Here is an 18430-nt window from a genome sequence, read left to right on the forward strand (position 1 = left end):
ACAGATCCATTATCTCGAAAACCCCAGGTCCGAGCATTCTGGATAAAGGGTCCCATACCTGTATTGGAAAATATGATAACAGTAACATCAAAAAATGAAATTGTTTTAAAGTAATAAAAATATAATGCAGTGTTGCCCTGCACTGGTAAAACTGCTGTGTTTGCTTCAGAAACACGACTATTGTTTATATAAATAAACTGCTGTTTTAGCGATAGGACAAGAGTGTGGAAGCGGCAGTCGGTGACCCGAGGAAACTACACTGGACTAAGGCGAACGAATCGGATGGTTCAGTTACACAAAGGACTCGGAACAATAGACCGCAATGCCACATTGGTTTTAAAGCGATTTTATTGGAGGAATGCTTGTTGAGTGCAATGTTGAATTATTTATTCAAATTTTTAAAAAGCTTCCACACGTTACTTCCTTTTTACCCACTAAAGTTTTAAGAAGAATGAAAGCGGACTGAGATGCTCAAATTACATATGCCTGGGTCAACTTACTTCTTGTAAGTATAAACACCTGCCAGACACACTAGGATCGGAGTGCGGGCTTCTGTGCAACTATAACTCTAAACATCACGGGTGATATATAAATAAGGACTATAGCCGAAACACCTCGAGCACCACTTAAGTTACAGACTTTTACACTGGTTAAATATTAACTCCTGATGGTGGTGCATGATTTTTAAGTATAAATTATTCACATGTGGGTATATTTGAACATAGAAAATTCACTAAAAATATCATCATTTATTTTGAAATACTGCACTATATATATTTTATCTGTTTTATACCCCCTCAAAACCTTGTGGTTTTTGAGGAATACAGCAATCTCTTGTGGAAATTGTCTTTTTCAGAGGGTGGAGGAGAGCCCTGCTGAATAATTGCCTGATTGGGGAAACACCTTTGGTTCTAGAGGATCAACTACTTAACTAAATAAACTGTTGTGCAGCAATGGGGGCAGCCATTGAAAGGAGAAAAGGCTCAGGTTACACAGCAGATAAGCTCTGTAGAACATAATGGTGTTATCTGTTATCCACTATTTAACCTGTGCCATGTAGCCTTTTTTCAATTTCAATTTCAATTTTTTCAATTTCTGCCATTGCTACACAGCAGCTTGTTTATATGAACTATAGTAGTGTTTATGAAGCAAACACATCAGTTTTACCAGTGCAGGGCAACACGACATTATATTTTCATTACTTTAAAACACTTTAATTTTTGGTGTTACTGTTCCTTTAAGTTCAGGACTGGCATACGGTGAGTAGGGTTTTGTCCAACATGGCACCCAAGCTGAGTCCTACGTTCATAGGGAAACTTGAATTCATGGTGCCTCTTAATAAGCAGTATCAATAAATCAAAAATCATTAAGTTGATTTTGATGTATTGTATGAGGGGGTCTCCAACCCTTTTTACCCGTGAGCCAAATTCAGATGTAAAAAGAGTTGGGGAGCAACACAAGATGCTGAATTAGGACTGTGGTTGGCTATTTGGAAGCCCCTATGTGGACTGGCAGCCTACAGGAGACTCTGTTTGGCAGTACATCTGGTTTTTATACAACCAAAACTTGCCTCCAAGCCTGGAATTCAAAAATAAGCTCCTGCTTTGAGGCCACTGCAGCAACATCCAAGGGGTTGGTGAGAAACATGTTACTCATGAGCCACTGGTTGTGGACTATTGTATTATACTATAGGTCTCATTTAGTGAGTTCAGGGCAGGGTGCAGACTGCATGATTTTTTGCACACTTGTGCCTTGCCTTGCACTTTGCTAAGTGGCCACAGTTTTCTGCTGTCAATGCAGTGCTGGGCCAAGTTAGCCGGGCGCCCCAGGCAAACTGGCCGACTACGTTGCCTCCCCACCGTTTGCGCTCAGGACCCGTGAGTGCGCATGCACGGTAGAGCCAAGGAAGCATAAGTGCTCATGCGTGAAAGAGCCAAGGACCCGTGAGTGTGCATGCTCCAAAGAACGAAAGTGCGCATGCGCCAAAGAATGGAAGTGCGTATGTGCACACTCGTTATTTAGAACTGCTGCAGGTTAAGGGCACAAGGGTTTGAACTAGGGGGTGGCGTCAGTAGAGGTATGTGCTTGGTACCCCTCTGCCTTTGCGCCCTAGGCATGTGCCTCTTCTGCCTACCCCTAGTTCCGGCCCTGTGTCAATGATGGAGAGCTGTCTGCATATGGCAGCTCTGTATTCATGAAGGGCAGAAATCAGATGTGCCATCTAGGGTATGCCCTCAATGTACTCAACACTTTTATGTTGTATTTTTAGTCCAGGGTGAGTTGCAGAGAACAGATTTGACTTTGCCACAAGTGCTTTGAGAAGGCACAATTTTGTGCATTTGAGGCAAGAGCACAAGTAAACAGACCCTTATGTCTGAGTCCCCCCTTTAGATCAGAACTCAGGGACTTTGCAACATTAAAAATGACAACAGCAACAGCAAATGAAATATTGAAACATGCCCAATTATTGAATCAAACCATGTCTATAGTACACAGGTATCGGTTATCATTGTTGAGCCGCTATTCAAAATGATCAGTATGTGTATGGCTGTAGCAGATTATAAAGTTCATGCTTTCAGGGGGTCCTTTAACCTCTTATTACCTCATGGTATTTGGGCATTGTCTACATCAGGGGTCCCTAACCTTTTTTATTTGTGAGCCACATTCAAATGTAAAAATAGTTGGGGAGCTACACAAGCATGAAAAATGTTCCTGGAGGTGCTAAATAAGGGTCTGATTGGCTATTTGATAGTCTCTATGTGGACTGGCAGCCTATAGGAGGTTCTGTTTGGCAGTAAATCTGTTTTTTATGCAACCAAAATTTACCTCCAAGCCTGGAATTCAAAAATAAGAACTTAATTGAAGTGACTGGAAACAACATCCATGAGGTTGGTGAGAAACATGTTGCTCACGAGCAGCTAGTTGGGGATCACTGGTCTACCTCATGCTAAAATGTAATTATGAGGGGCATTAGAAACCAGAGCCATTGGTTTATGTGCTAGAGTCCAATGCTATACATCTATGGGTTAAGTTGGGTTCCAAAACATATCTAAGCTTTTACAAGTTCTGAATGTTTTTCTTTCCCCATTTGAAAACTTCTAGAGCTCTTGGAGATAGTCCTTTGTTATCCAAAATAAATATTCAGCAGTTTCTATCACATTGTGTTCAAAATTATGCTAAAATTAATCTGAGCGGTTTGGTTCATTATCTTTGCAAAACGGGCTAATGAAGCAGTAATTGTGAGCCTGTGTTGGTATCGTTGAGGTGACGTGATCTGAAAGGGTTGCCAATCTGGTTTGATGGTTGAACAGAGAACATGGTATATAATAGCACACCAATTGTACTAACCACTTTAAGGAAAACTATATCCCTGAACAATGTAGGTCTCTATAAAAATATATTGCATTAAACAGCTCATATGTAAAACTCTGCTTCATGTAAATAAACTATTTTCATAATAATATACTTTTTTTAGTTGTATGTGCCATTGGGTAATCATAAATAGAAAATTGCCATTTTAAAAAATAAGGACCACCCCCTGGGAACATATGATTCACAGTGCACACAAACAAACCATACATGTTAGGTCACATGAGCCAATTAACAGACAGTTGTGTCTTTTGCTTCCACACTTCTTCCTGTTACAGTTAGAGCTGCAGTATTTCTGGTCAGGTGATCTCTGAGGCAGCACACAGACCATCACAAAATGGTGGATCAAGGCAAGAGATGTAAAAGGACAATATTTACTTAAAGGGATACTGTCATGGGAAAAACATTTTTTTCAAAATGAATCAGTTAATAGTACTGCTCCAGCAGAATTCTGCACTGAAATCCATTTCTCAAAAGAGCAAACAGATTTTTTTATATTCAATTTTGAAATCTGACATGGGACTAGACATATTGTCAATTTCCCAGCTGCCCCCAGTCTTTTGAGAAATGGATTTCAGTGCAGAATTCTGCTGGAGCAGCACTATTAACTGATTCATTTTGAAAAAATTTTTTTTTCCCACGACAGTATCCCTTTAAATATATATTCCAGTTTGATAAGATTCTTAATGTGATATAAAAAAAATCTGTTGCTTAAGTATTTATTTTGGGGGTAAAGTTTTCCTTTAAGGATTTAGTTTGATAACAGTATTTGCTTTAATTAGATTTTGGTTTACAGTATTAAAAAATTACTGTTTTGTGGCTCATTTACTGACACCCTGGAGTTTTTCGCCAGTAAGGGGTGAAAAAGTGTCTGGCTGCTCTCTGTACCTAGAGTTGCCGCCTTTCCCCCCTGACAAACTCTGGGGGAAGGTGGGCTGTGACGTACCCGGGGGCTGGGCCATGCCATGATGGGGCGGGAATGTGGCGGGAATGTGGTGTCTGGACTGTGACGTCAGGGGCAGGGCCAGTGGCATAATGAGATGTTACCAGGCTCCACAGCAAATTTAATTTAGGGCCCCAAACCATTGGTAAGTTGACCTATTTTACCAAGACATTTAAATATTGTATATCAATTATACTCACTGGGCCCTCTACACTCCTGGGCCCCCTCTGCTTCCTCTGTAGTTACGCCCTTGGGCAGGGCTATGATGTGGCGATCGGCAATTGCCAAATCACCACGACAATTTCAGGAAATTTTGCACTGTTTTCCTAATTTGGAAAACCCGGGCAGACAGTTTGACCCGAACAACCCTTCAAAAAACTGGGCTGTCTGTGTCAAAACCGGACAGGTTCCAACCTTATCCACACTGGATAAAACCCCCCTAAATAATGCACAAATCAGGGGACTGGCTGGATGCAGTAGGGGCGACTCCTACCTGCCTCCCTCCACCCACCCCTCATGAATATAGTGCTGCCAAATGCACGCATTGCTGTATTATGGGATGAACACAGTAGGTATGCACCGAATCCAGGATTCGGTTCTGGATTCGGCCAGGATTCAGCCTCTTTCAGCAGGATTCGACCGAATCCTTCTGCCTGGCCGAACCAAATCTTAATCCTAATTTGCATATGCAAATTAGGGGTGGGGAGGGAAATCGCATGACTTTTTGTCACAAAACGAGGAAGTAAAAAATGTTTTCCTCTTCCCACCCCTAATTTGCATATGCAAATTAGGATTCGGTTCGGTATTCGGCCGAATCTTTCACAAAGAATTCGGGGGTTAGGCCGAATCCAAAATAGCGGATTCGGTACATCCCTACTAAGCAGACACCTGCACCACTTTCTTTGGGCACGGTATACATTTTTTTGCACATACTTAATAAACCCAAGCAAGTCCTCTGAAGGGTGCTATGTATGAAGTTACCTGATAAGAGTAAACATGTTGGCATGGTTTTGAGTGCTTTGATGCCATATTTTTGACTACTTAAAATATGTGCCATTCTGGCACCCAATGTGCCATTGCCCAAACTGCTTGCGCATGTGTTTTTCAGATAATGGCTTTTTGGGGAATTCCAGGCAGCTGTCAACTGCCAGATGCTAGCTCAAGTGCTTGTCTGACAGTTTCAGTGCAATTAAATGGGGCTGGTTCAGGGGCCCTTTGGAGGGTGGCAAACCCAAAAGGTGTCCTTGCAATACTTTATCTGGGCTATGAGAAGCACCCATGACAGAGACAGCTTGACACCTGTGCTACTGCAAATTATTGTAGCAGCTCCGACCTGATGCATTTGTTCCTTTCCATTGTTGGAATAACTGTCATTCCTTGAACTGAGAGTAATTAAATGTAATCATTTGTGTGCCGTGCAGCTGCCTCCTGTACTTCCACTCCCCGCTCTCCCCGATTCCATTTCAGCTGCAAAATGTTCTTTATTTTCCTGCCTGCGGTTGGATAACATACCCTTGTGTTTGTTTTCCAGATGTGGCAGCCTGAAAGTCCAGGCTTCATTTAATATTTCCTTTTTTTGATCAATAAACCTCCCAAAACCTTTATTTCGGCAAGTTCTTTAGTTCGGCAAATCTCTGCAGTTCATTGAAATTACAACTTCTGAAGAATGAATTTAGAACACTTTACTTAGAAGAGAAAATTAAGATTGTTTCCTTCTATTTTCGTATCTGCCTTCTTATAAAATACAGTACATCTTTGTATCTAAAATGATTTATAAAATGCCAGATTAGTGCTAGATTATGTCTCAATGCCTATGGGGCACTTAAATGTTTTTGTATTTAGCTTTGTTTTCTTGACTTGTGCAGTCAAACTGATTTACAGCTGCGCCTGCATGGCAAGTATTGTGGGTATTCTGTAAGCAGATCTTTTGGAGATCTTGTAGAGATATATATATATATATTTATAGAACAATGAAAAACCGCACACACAGGATTTATAAGGTGCAAAAAAATAAAAAAGATTTATTGCAACGTTTCGGCTCCTGTACTCGAGCCTTCTTCAGGTGGTGAAGGCTCGAGTACAGGAGCCGAAACGTTGCAATAAATCTTTTTTATTTTTTTGCACCTTATAAGTCCTGTGTGTGCGGTTTTTCGTTGTTCTATGTATAATTTACTATAACCTGCACCCGGGCAATTGCCTATTTACAAGAGTGCTCCAGCTGTATGAAAGAGTATATATATATTTATTTATTTTATAAGGCCAAAAGTATCCGGATACCTGCCAATTCAACATCTTAAACTGGCCATACACCTCCCCAAATGAGAAGATCTTTTTCCAGTATGCTCATCTTGAGCTGGGTGATATCGAACTGACCTGATCATTTGGCCCTCAGGCTAACAGTCAGATCATTACGAAAGTAAATGTAGGTGATGGGGAGAAGAAGACTTCATCAATAAGCCAATGCAGTCCTTGCCCCTATGGGGAAATCAAACTGCCAACTTCCAATTTTAACCAGATATTGGTCAGGCAAGCCTATCTGTAAGCTCTGTACTTAATCTGCAGGACTGTGTTGGCAGCTTTTATCAGCCAATGTATGACCTTTTTTTCCTGTGCTGAGGAGATTAATATGAAGTTGGTTCTCCCTTTGATGCTATAACATTCCCTCTACCATTTTGGGAAAGTTCCATTAGATGTTGGAACATTGTTGGGTGGATTTTCTTCCACTGAGCCACAAGAGCTGTTGCAAGGTTGGGCACTGATGTTGGGGATCAGGTCTAGCTCGCAGTTAGCATCCCAGTTCATAGAAGAGGTGTTGGGGTCAGGTTTCTGGAGGCCAGTCAAGTTCTTCCACTCCCATTTCAGCAAACCCATTCTAGAAGCACAAGACCTTATTTGCTCTTCAAAGTTTATCAACAACAAGGACTCCAAGCTCATTTTCCATTATGGATTTGCCTAGTGCAGTCCCATTAAGGGTACAAGTGGATATTTTTACATCCCAGGTGCATGACTTTACATTTATTGACATTCTCATCTGCCACTTAGCTGCCCAGATTACCAGTTTAATAAAAGAAAAACTGGCACTCAGAGCTCGATGCATGCGGGCAAAGCCCTGCATGTTTATTACAATGTAACGTTTCGGGGGCGGGCCCCTGTCTGACAAAGGGGCCCGCCCCCGAAACGTTACATTGTAATAAACACGCAGGGCTTTGCCCGCATGCATCGAGCTCTGAGTGCCAGTTTTTCTTTTATTACGCTGACTACAATTGGGGTTGCCGATCCCTTCTGACTGTGCACCGGGCCAACTTATGCTGGAGAGGCCAGGGTGTGCTGGTGGGTTCTGGAATTCAGATTACCAGTTTGCCAGGATACTGCTACCGAAAAGCACCCCACTATTATGGGTTCCACCTCTCAGTGTGCACAGGGGGTAGATAGATTTCTCAATCCAAATTTACCCAGTGTGCACACTGGCAAATGGGTACAATTGTTATCAAATAGTAATTAAAGACCGGACAGTAATAGCATTTTCTCTGCTGTTATATATGGTGCCAGCAGAGAAAGTGCCATGAGTGAGTTAGCATCAGAAAGAGATAGACTTGCATGCAGTGCATTATTTAATGGATCATATTCTTCAAATTTTGAATAAAAGTGCCTTTTTTACCTTCTTTCTTTTAATCATACTAACAATAAGATACAGTTTTAGTTATTTTTTAAAAAAGCAAATGTAATAACTTCAAAGCAGCAATCCGCTGTTACTGTGTCTCGTGGCATTCCCATAGGACGGCTCTTCCTTGAAATAATGGTTTTTCATGCACTGGGCCTCTATTATCTGCCTTCATTTAAAACGTATCATTATAATCTGTTCGTTATGAGCAAGTTCTTGCTGCCTATTAAAGTTATCCCATGGGACTCTAGAAAACTTTTCCGCTGCATGTGGGATATTGGGTTGGATTGCTCTGCTCGTACATATATTTTATACTTGGCAACAAGATGTGTCATTGGGAAGTACCAGTAGAAAGGTCTGTTGATGACTACTTAATGTACCGCTGCCTTGTTTTGAAAGGAGGTGCAAACAATAGCAGGTCACATTTCACAGGTATTGTAAAAATGTAAAAGCCACACTAATAATAGTAATAACTGTCGGGTTAAGGTGGCACCTTACACAAGAGCAATTCACTGGGCTTATAAACCACTTCAACTGAGTCCTTTCCTGCCAAGGGGTGACTTATAGCATCTTCTACTTTTTTGTACCTTTGGTAGAAGGGGAATGTCTGGTGGGACCAGGCCCGGATTTGCGGCAAGGCCGCATAGGCCCGGGCCTAGGGCGTCCCCATTCAATTACAGCAGCTGCGCCGGCATTTTTTCGCTGGCGCGCTGGGAAGGGGAGGTGAGGTGGGCGCTAGGACCGTGTGGCCGCCTGGTCGGACCGCGCGGCATAGGAGCGCCCGTCATTCCGCGCTGGGCGGGACACCGGGAAAAACCCAGTGGGTATCGGCTCTTGTGGGCCTCACTGGCCCAGAGTCTCTCCCTGCCCCAGTCTGTTGTTCCTGACCCAATCTGTTGTCCCTACCCCCAACCTCCTTCTCCGACCCAGTCGTGGGGAAAAACAGGTACACGTGCACCTAACCATGGCTGGGAGTCTGAAGGTGGGTTGCTGCTGGGGCTGGGGGCCTGGAGGGTCTTTGCTGGGGTTCGGGGGTGGGGGATCCCAGTCCGACCCTGAGCTTTGGCGTGTCTTGCAAAATAGTTCGTAAAGAAGTTACTTTTTTATAGGAAAACTATACCCCCTAACAATGTAGGTCTCTATAAAAAATATATTGAATAAAACAGCTTATATGTAAAACCCTGCTTCATGTAAATAAACCATTTTCATAATAATTTACCTTTTAAGCAGTATATGCCATTGGGAAATATACTGGGATAAATAGAAAATTGCCATTTTAAAAATTAAGGGCCTCCCCTGGGAGCCTATGATTCACGGTGCAAACAAACAAACTATACAAGTTAGGTTACATGAACCAATTAACAAATTGTACCCTGTGTAGATGGTTTTTAAACCCATTGAATGTTCAGTCTTGCGAGTAGCCATGCTTACTATAAGGGCCATGGCTGATAGGATGATTTGTGGCCCACGATAAAAATGCACGACTGCAGGCAACAAATCTTCTGGAAATGCTTCTTCACTGACAATAATTGAAATCACCAGTCGTAAAATCTATGCTGGTTAACCGCAATCTCTTTGCAAGGCAACTTCAGAAGAAGGTAGCGACGCTTAGGTTTTCCCACCGGCTATTTTTAGTTATTGATCGCGGAGAACATTTTCAGGAGATTTGTCTCCCACAGTTGTGCATTTTTATCGCGGCCGACAAATCTCCTTCTCAGCCATTACCCTAAAGTAGTGTTGTGTTCTTGAGTCTGTTGCTAGTGTGGGTTGTTTTTGGTGCTATACCCATACAGTGTAATTTGGTATTTGTGCTTCCTTTCAGGTTTGTTTTCTATGATTTATTGACACATTATGGGAATCAGTGAATCAAGGGAACTGTATGCTTTAGAGCAGGGGTCCCTAACCTTTCTTACCTCTGAGCCACATTGAAATGAAAAAAAAGTTGGGGAGAAACTTGCAAAAAGCATGCAAAAAGTCAAATATGAGCTGTGATTGGCTATTTGGTAGCCCCTATGTGGACTGGCAGCTCACAGGAGGCTCTGTTTGTCAGTTCATCTGGTTTTTATGCAACCAACACATGCCTCCAAGCCTGGAATTAAAAAATAAGCACGTGCTTTGAGGCCACTGGGAGCAACATTTAAGGGGTTGGTGAGCAACACTGCTTTAGAGAATTTACTCTACATTTACATAGTATTAAATACCCAAGACTGGGATAAAACAATTGCTTTGAAGCATAGCAAATGTGGTGTAAAGGCAATACCTTTATTGGCTAAGATGATAATCACATCAAGCTTTAAATTGGTTATCCAAGACTACAAATCCTTAGGACACTATATGGCCAAAAGTATCCGGACAACTGCCAGTCCAGTTCTCAAAGCAGGGCTATTATTATGAAGTTGTTCTTCCCATTGCTGGTACAACAGCTCCATCTCTTCTTTGAATGTCTTCCACTAGAACTGCAAGAGCCACAAAAGCACCATAAAATAATAATCTGATCCAGTTCAGTTGGGCTGAAGTCAAGACTCAGCGCAGGCCAGTCAAGTTCTTCACCTCCAATCTTGGCAAACCCATTCTGTATGGAACTCACTTTAAATATGGGGGCATTATTGTGCTAAACAGGAGGGAGCCTTTCCCAAACTGTTCCTACAAAGTAGGAGGCGCAGAATTGACATTGTATAAGGTACAAGCACATGTGTCAGCAAAAAGATGGCTCTGGCTTACATAGCTAAAAGAATCTTAGTATTAGATGCGGTGGCAACATGCTTTTGGCTGTATTGTGTATGTTAATCAAATTTGGTAGTTTGCCAACAAATGAAAATTATGTTTTTTTAAAGGTCAGTTTTGTGTATCATATGTGTGATCAGGTCAAAGGGATTTGTGTGGCCGACATTAATTCTCAAGAGTCTTGGAAATGTGGTATTTTAGAGCAATCAAAATCAGTAGGTCAATTTGTAGAGATGGCACCCTGTTGCCCTTAATCACAAAGTATCTAGTAGAGTATCTAGTTTATAGCAACTGGACTTTCTGAATATTCTTGAAAAGGTTTTAGCACTCAGTTCAACTTAGTGGTAGGGAATTCCCTGGCATTTAAAACATTTTCATACTCAGTGCAGTAGACTTATCTCTACTAGATACTGTGTATCATGACTTGATGAATAAATGCCTTTATAGTCATGTATCTAACCAATCTTATTGTACATTTTGTAGGCACATTAAGACATTACATTTTGCTATGTATGTATCATTTGAGGGTTTGGTTTCTGTGCAGTTGCTTGGGAATACATGAAGAATACTGAGGATTGCATCAATTGAGCCAACTTTCAGCTTTACCTGCATCTTCCTAATGTTTTGGTGCATTTTTTGGGCACTTCCCCACAAAGGGTTATTTGCAACGACTATGTTATGGAGCCTTTAATGTGCGTTTATAGAACTGCAATTTAGTCTTCATTTTTAAAGAACTTTCAGCATAATTGCTCACAATTAGTTAGAAATCTTCTAGAAAATTTTGTTTCAATCCCAAAGCCAAGTTTTCCTACTCTAAACATGCTATTTAGGGAAATTTGGACTTGGACCAATCTCAAGCACATAATTAGGCAACGCTAAAATTATATTTCTTTTTTTTTTTTTATAATTGAACTGCTTCCATCTGCTCCAGAGAACAAACAATAGACTAAAATGAGATTACGTTGATTTCTGCTCTCTCTCTCTCTCCTAAGTGCACCCTACTCCTACTAACCTGCTGAATGGTCCATGCCTTGGTGGGCTGGATTCTGCATGACTCTTGGCTTTGCAATGCCTCAATGTTTTTGACCAACTTACAAAGAGCTCCTACTCACCTGGTTTCCTCCACGTTCTTGGTGGGCAGCATAGAGCATAGCATGTGTCTTGGCCTCTCTTCCATTGATTTTGGGTGCCAGACTGCTCACAAACTGCTGCTAAAGCTATGGCAAATGGCAATTTCTAAGCTATAAAAAATGGAAAGGTCATTTAACAGAAGATACTTATTCTACAGTCTTCCATCTTTCTCTTTGCCTTTCCCTGCCCAGATCTTCTGTCTCTACTGATTATGGCAGCTAGCAGATGGAGGGTGGGAGTATTCATGACCATGGGATCCTGAGCCCCAGCACCTCTTACCTCAGAACTATTTACCGGTACTGCTCTTTTTTTTCTAGTATCTAACCATCAAGCTCTAGCCAATCCAAAGCCTTATAATAGGTCTCTAGATAGGAGATCGACAGACAAGGCATGCCATTTAACCTTGTGTCCTTGAATATGCCCTTCCATAGAATCAAGTTGTTCTGGATCCCTAAACCTGATCATAGATTGGCCATAATTCTTTAATTGCTCATTAATTAAACCATTTTCTATCATCAGAAGGACATTTTGTATGTTGATTAAGAAACCTCTGCAGTATACTGAGATTACTTCTCGTTCTTGTATACTTGGTGGATACCTTTGAGCAGTCTACTGAGATTCATCTCTAAATCATCTACTGGTTGTGATTGGAATTTTCTGAATAATCATTAAGGAAATGCATCAAGTAATTAATGTTATTTAAGATAAATTAACAGAGTTATGTAATTTTCTGACTCAGTGTTTGCCCTAATGCCCAATATCTGCTACAAGTCCTTCTCTCTGTTTTGTCTGATCCATTTAAAATCCCACCACTCTACAAAACTACTGACCTGGAACCACTGTTTGGTATCTCTCTCAAGATCACCTGCAAATCATAACTATTTCTTGCCATCATGAATCTTCATCTGTTTTCTCACCTGACCTTGAATACTGGATTACATTTAGAAATATCTTCATTTTAAGGATATTCCTTTCAATTTCCGTCTATATCAGTTTCTTCTATTACCATTTCTTTTCTCCTGACAATGGGTACTGCAGTGCATTTCTTATAACAGCACCGAGTTCATAGAAATTCAAACCTAATTCAACACAGAAGAGCGGCTCTGCCAGAAACCAAAGGCTCCGTTGTGAATTTTGATTTCCATTTTTTCCTCTAAATCATAAAATTAAATATTGTGTTTAATGGCCAGGCCCTTTTGCTAATGACTATGGGACCTCCTGCAGTATATTACACCAACGCACCACAGGAGATAGATCACCAGCATGTTTTTCCAGACCAAGAGAAGATAATTATAAGCTTTACTACTGACTTAGTCCCAAAATGCTCTCGCAATCTGGACAGATGGGGAAATGGAACAGCTGCAGCTAAAAATAAGCACCTGGCATTTGAGTGATTGTCAGCACTCGAGCAATATAAGAAAGAGCATTCGGCTATCAAAGTCCCCCCGGGACCACAGGTTCATTTTTGGTGCTCTACTTTAGCTGGCATCAGAAATGGCTGATCCTGCAGAGTGGCACAGTCAGAAGCCATTAGAACAAGATTAATGTAGTGTTATTACTTGAACTTAATTTGGGTTTGTGTCTGAAAAGAGAAAAGGTTTCTTCAAAAAACATGTCAGTGTTGCGTTTAAGTAAAGGCTACCTTAAATAAGTGTTAGTGTAACAAGCTGGAAAAAAGCCACCGGTTTCACAATGCAAGAAAGCAGCGCGGTTGGTGCCAGATTTCATTACTTCATCATTACTTCTGTCAAGTTTCCTGGCTCATTTTGAATTATGGAATTAATTCAGTATGGCAGAGAAGAAGAGCTGTAAGGGGCCACGTTTTGTCGTGCCCCAAAAATTTATTTTAAAGGGCACCTATCACAGCCAAAATCAAACACATATTAACAATCTGACCAGTACAAGCTAAACACGTTTAATCAAACTACATATATAGTTTTTTGAAATAACTGCAGGTTTTAAAAAAATCCCTTACTTTGTCAAATGGGTTCTTTCACTGAGGGAGGCCATACTGTGACTATAACAGAGACTCTAATATGCAAATTTCAGGAGCATGCTCAGATTGTAACACTGCTTTGAGTATTCTACCCAGAATGCCTTGTTTAAGTAAACTCCTCCACTAGAAGTATCAGGAGATTTCCCTATCTTGTCCCCTGCTGGTAAAGTCATTATGCAAATGAAGGGCACACAGTAACTTCCAGCAGGTGGCAGCACTACTGAACAGCAGCTAACACTCAGGTTTGGCTGATTTGAAAATAGCTTAGAAGGGTTGATAAGCAAGCAAGGAATTTCAACTGAGCATGTGCGAGATTTCAGAGCTACAGTTGGCTGGGAAAATATAGGTAGGAGGAGCCAGTGAAATCCAAGATGGCTGCCTCAGCTAGAACTGCAGTGGAGATAGGGGAGATCTTGCAGAAGGAATAGTGAGCTGATCATTTACATTATACAAACAATTCTAACTGTTTTAAAAATCGGATTTCTTGAACTTTCACATAGTGTATTTACTTAGTAAATGATTTTGGCCATGATTGGTGCCCTTTAAGAATATGTAATATGTTTACTTCTGAAGCTACAGAACTTCTTCTTGTAGAGTGCAAACAGGGCAGATCAGATGTTTTCTAGGATATTTTATGCAGACAGGTACATTAAGGTACACTACATGGCCAAAATTATCAGGACCCGGCGTGTCCAACATCTTATTCCAAAACCAAGGGGATTAATATGAAGTTGCTCCTCCCTTTGCAGTTATAATAGCCTCTACTCATCTGGGAAGGTTTCTACTAGATGTTGGAACATTTTTGGTGGCATTTGCTTACATTCAGCCATTAGTGAGTTTGGGCACTGGTGTTGTGGATCAAACGTAGCAGTTGGCATCCCAATCCCACAGATATTCATTTTGGCTGAAGTCAGGGCTCTGTGCAGACAAGTCAAGTTCTTCCACTCCCATTGCTGCAAACCAGCTCTATATGGACCTGCTATACACCACCCACTGGACCGTGAGACAATTTATATCATACTTGCATGCACGTGGTACCAGATCTGGCAGCATAGGTGCAGGAGATCTTTTGGCCAGTTTGGCGCTACCCCAGATAATATAGTGAAGGCAGCTCTGGCTCAGTTGAGTTTCCTGAAGGGAATTGAGATAAAGAGGGCAACATCAAATCAGAACCTATGGCGAGGGGTGAACCTTACTCTTTCATCTTCATGAACATGCCCTCATCTCAAGGTATGTACTTATTGTATGTATATGGCTCCCTGGGCACTGATACTGCTCCTCTCTTTTTTCTGTAGGCTGGAGGTGCAGCTTTCTGTAGCCTGGAAGAATCTATTCAGATATGAATATGAAAGTATGATGTTTTTGTTTTTTTTGGGTGATGAAAACAGGAGAAGTTTGCTCATTTGGGTTGGTGGCGGGGGAAGGAAGGCCGTATGGGCAATTCAAGCCTTTGCAAACTGGTGTGTTTGATGGAAAAGTTGCCAATGGACAGAAGGATGGACTCTGCAGGCTGGAGGGTGTATGGGTGGGTTTGTGGGGTTTTTTTTTGGTTATTTTTGTTTTGTTGTATGATTTGTGAACTGTTCATGAATTGATTGAATTGAATTGATTATTTAATGTAAAGTGATCTTTTAAATAAAAAATTTCTATATGGACCTGGCTCTGTGCATGGGGACATTATTTTGCTAAAACTATAAAGGGCCTTCCCCAAACACAGAGATTTTAATAATGTCATTACACACTGTAGTGTTGAGCTTTGTTTTCAATGGAACCAGAGGACCAAACCATAACAAAAACAGCCCATAACAATTATTCCTTCTCCACCAAACTGTACCATCAGCCTTATCCATTCAGGCAGAAAGCGTCCTTTTGAATTCTACCAATCCCAGACATTCACATTGGGCTGCCAGATGGGAAAAACCATGTATCACCTCAGAGGAAGAGTTTCCTCACCACATGAGCTCTGTAATATGGATCTTCATACCTTAAGCCTACTAGAAAATCTTGTAAACATTAAATAAACCCAATAGGCTGGTTTTGCTTCCAATAAGGATTAATTATATCTTAGTTGGGATCAAGTACAAGTTACTGTTTTATTATTACAGAGAAAAAGGAAATCATTTTTAAAAATTTGGATTATTTAGATTAAATGGAGTCTATGGGAGACGGCCTCAGTAATGCAGAGCCTTCTGGCTAACGGTTTCCGCATAACGGATCCCATACCTGTACTATTACGTAGTAGTGTGAGCTGTCCAGGTTATACAGAGAAGAGGAGCATCAGCCTGGTGCTGGAGAAGAAGGGTGCCTAATAAATTGACGCCTCTAGTAATTGTCTTTTTAACTGTTTTTATTTTAAATGCCCAAACACCCAGCACAAATACCATGATTATACTGATAAAACAAAATACAAACAGGCAGACCACAATTTCATCATTGGCCCGATGTAGCCACAAAACTGTAAACTGCCCTTTAAAAATACATTTTTTTTTCTCTCCAGCCCAGTACACAACGATCTTAAGATCTTAATTTGATTTAATTCAAGTATCTGATGTTCCAGCCTTTCTCGCTGTTCCTGCTGTGATGTTCCCCCTGAGTAATAATTTTTATTGTGTGTAATTGGTGTGACCACTGGCTGTTGCTAGGGCAAATTCTGGGTTTTTCATTTATTATTTATTTTGCTACCTGATTAAAAGGAACAGAGTGACAGTGCCTGGGGAATACTGATGATTTCAAAACATTCAGTACAGAGCAGGCCAGACAACATAAAAATTATAATAAATCCAAAACATTGCTATTCTTTAGGTGTAAATTGTTACTTGTAGTAGGAGATCCCAACTCCACCACTGATACTACTACATACCATAACTGTATTGTATTCAGTCACAGGCTTTCCCTGGCATATCTCCAAATGTATCCAATAGTAAATTAATAACAAAAATACCCTTTAATGTCTGTACAGGTATGAGAATACCCCGGATCAATAGTTTTCTTTCTGTAATTTGGATCTTCATACCTTGTCTACTAAAAAAAATCATGTAAACTTTAAATAAACTCAATAAGATTGTTTAAACCCCAAAAATAATTAATTATATCTTAGTTGGGATCAAGGACAAGGTTCTATTATTGAGAAAAAGGAAATTGTTTTTAAAAATGTCAATAAGTTTTTTTAAAATGGGGTCTATGAGAGATGGCCTTTCTATTTTTCAGAGCTTTCTGGATAAAGGGTTTCCAGATAACCCATACCTGTATTATAATGAACTATTTCACTGTTGCCAGAACGTTCCCATTCAGGTTGTTCCTGCAGATTTGTGTTTATTATTATTATTATTAATAATAATAATAATAATAATAATACATATACAGACATGGGATCTGTTATTGGGAAACCTGTTATCCAGAAATTACAGGAAGGCCATCTCCATTCGATCCAAATAATCCATATTCTAACCCGCCCTGCTTCAGCCCGCGCCTGCCCACACCCGCACTTCCGGGGTCCTTTTATAGACCCGCCGATGATGTCACAATGACGTCACAAAAGGGGCGGGGTGAGCAGACGCGAGACTATAAAACCAGAACCTGGAAGTCAGCTTTGAAGGTGGCGGGCGGGGAGAGCAGGAGATGTGCTCAACCCGCACCCGCCCACCACCAGTGAGGAGCAGTGCGAAGTAGACCCGAATCTGCGGGTCCCGCGGGTACCAGGTCGGCCCACACATCATTACTCTTCACTGAGGTCCCTGCACTGGAGGCATCACACAGAGCCTCTGGGAAGCTACTCCCTGTTGCAAATCCTTGTTGGAGCTTCAACTGCTCTTTCTCTTTACCCTATCTACCTTTCTCTCCTAGAGAAACTATTACAGATCTACCCTGTTCTTGCTAATCCTCATTCATTGGGTTTCCTGGTCCCCGACTTCTCTCCAGAACACTTGGTTCTCTGGGCCTTGCTGTACCCAGGCTCCCCTGGGCACACCCAGCTGGATCAGCATCCAGCAGCCAAAGAGGAAGAGGCCACTCCTTACACACACTATAGTGCAGTGTGGCAGGAAGTGGTCATTACACCTCTTGGCCAATAACACTATGGCCTTAAAGCCCTATGAGCCCCTACATACATTTAGGAAATATCTTTGCACAGACTATGAGCCAGCTTTTGGTGGTGGCGGAAGACGGAAAAAGATCGCTCTGTGGTGCTCACTGGTATAACCCCGACCCGGTGCAGTCTCTGGGAAGGGAGTGTGACTGTGGAATAGCAGGTATAGTAGGGAGAGATGGTGTCTATAGTAACAGTGGGATAATAGTCTCTGGGAAGGGAGTGTGACTGTGGGATAGCAGGTATAGTAGGGAGAGATGGTGTCTATAGTAACAGTGGGATAATAGTCTCTGGGAAGGGAGTGTGACTGTGGGATAATAGGTATAGTAGGGAGAGATGGTGTCTATAGTAACAGTGGGATAATAGTCTCTGGGAAGGGAGTGTGACTGTGGGATAATAGGTATAGTAGGGAGAGATGGTGTCTATAGTAACAGTGGGATAATAGTCTCTGGGAAGGGAGTGTGACTGTGGAATAGCAGGTATAGTAGGGAGAGATGGTGTCTATAGTAACAGTGGGATAAT

Source organism: Xenopus laevis, chromosome 4L, assembly GCF_017654675.1.
Source record: "Xenopus laevis strain J_2021 chromosome 4L, Xenopus_laevis_v10.1, whole genome shotgun sequence".
NCBI classification, from domain to species: domain Eukaryota; kingdom Metazoa; phylum Chordata; class Amphibia; order Anura; family Pipidae; genus Xenopus; species Xenopus laevis.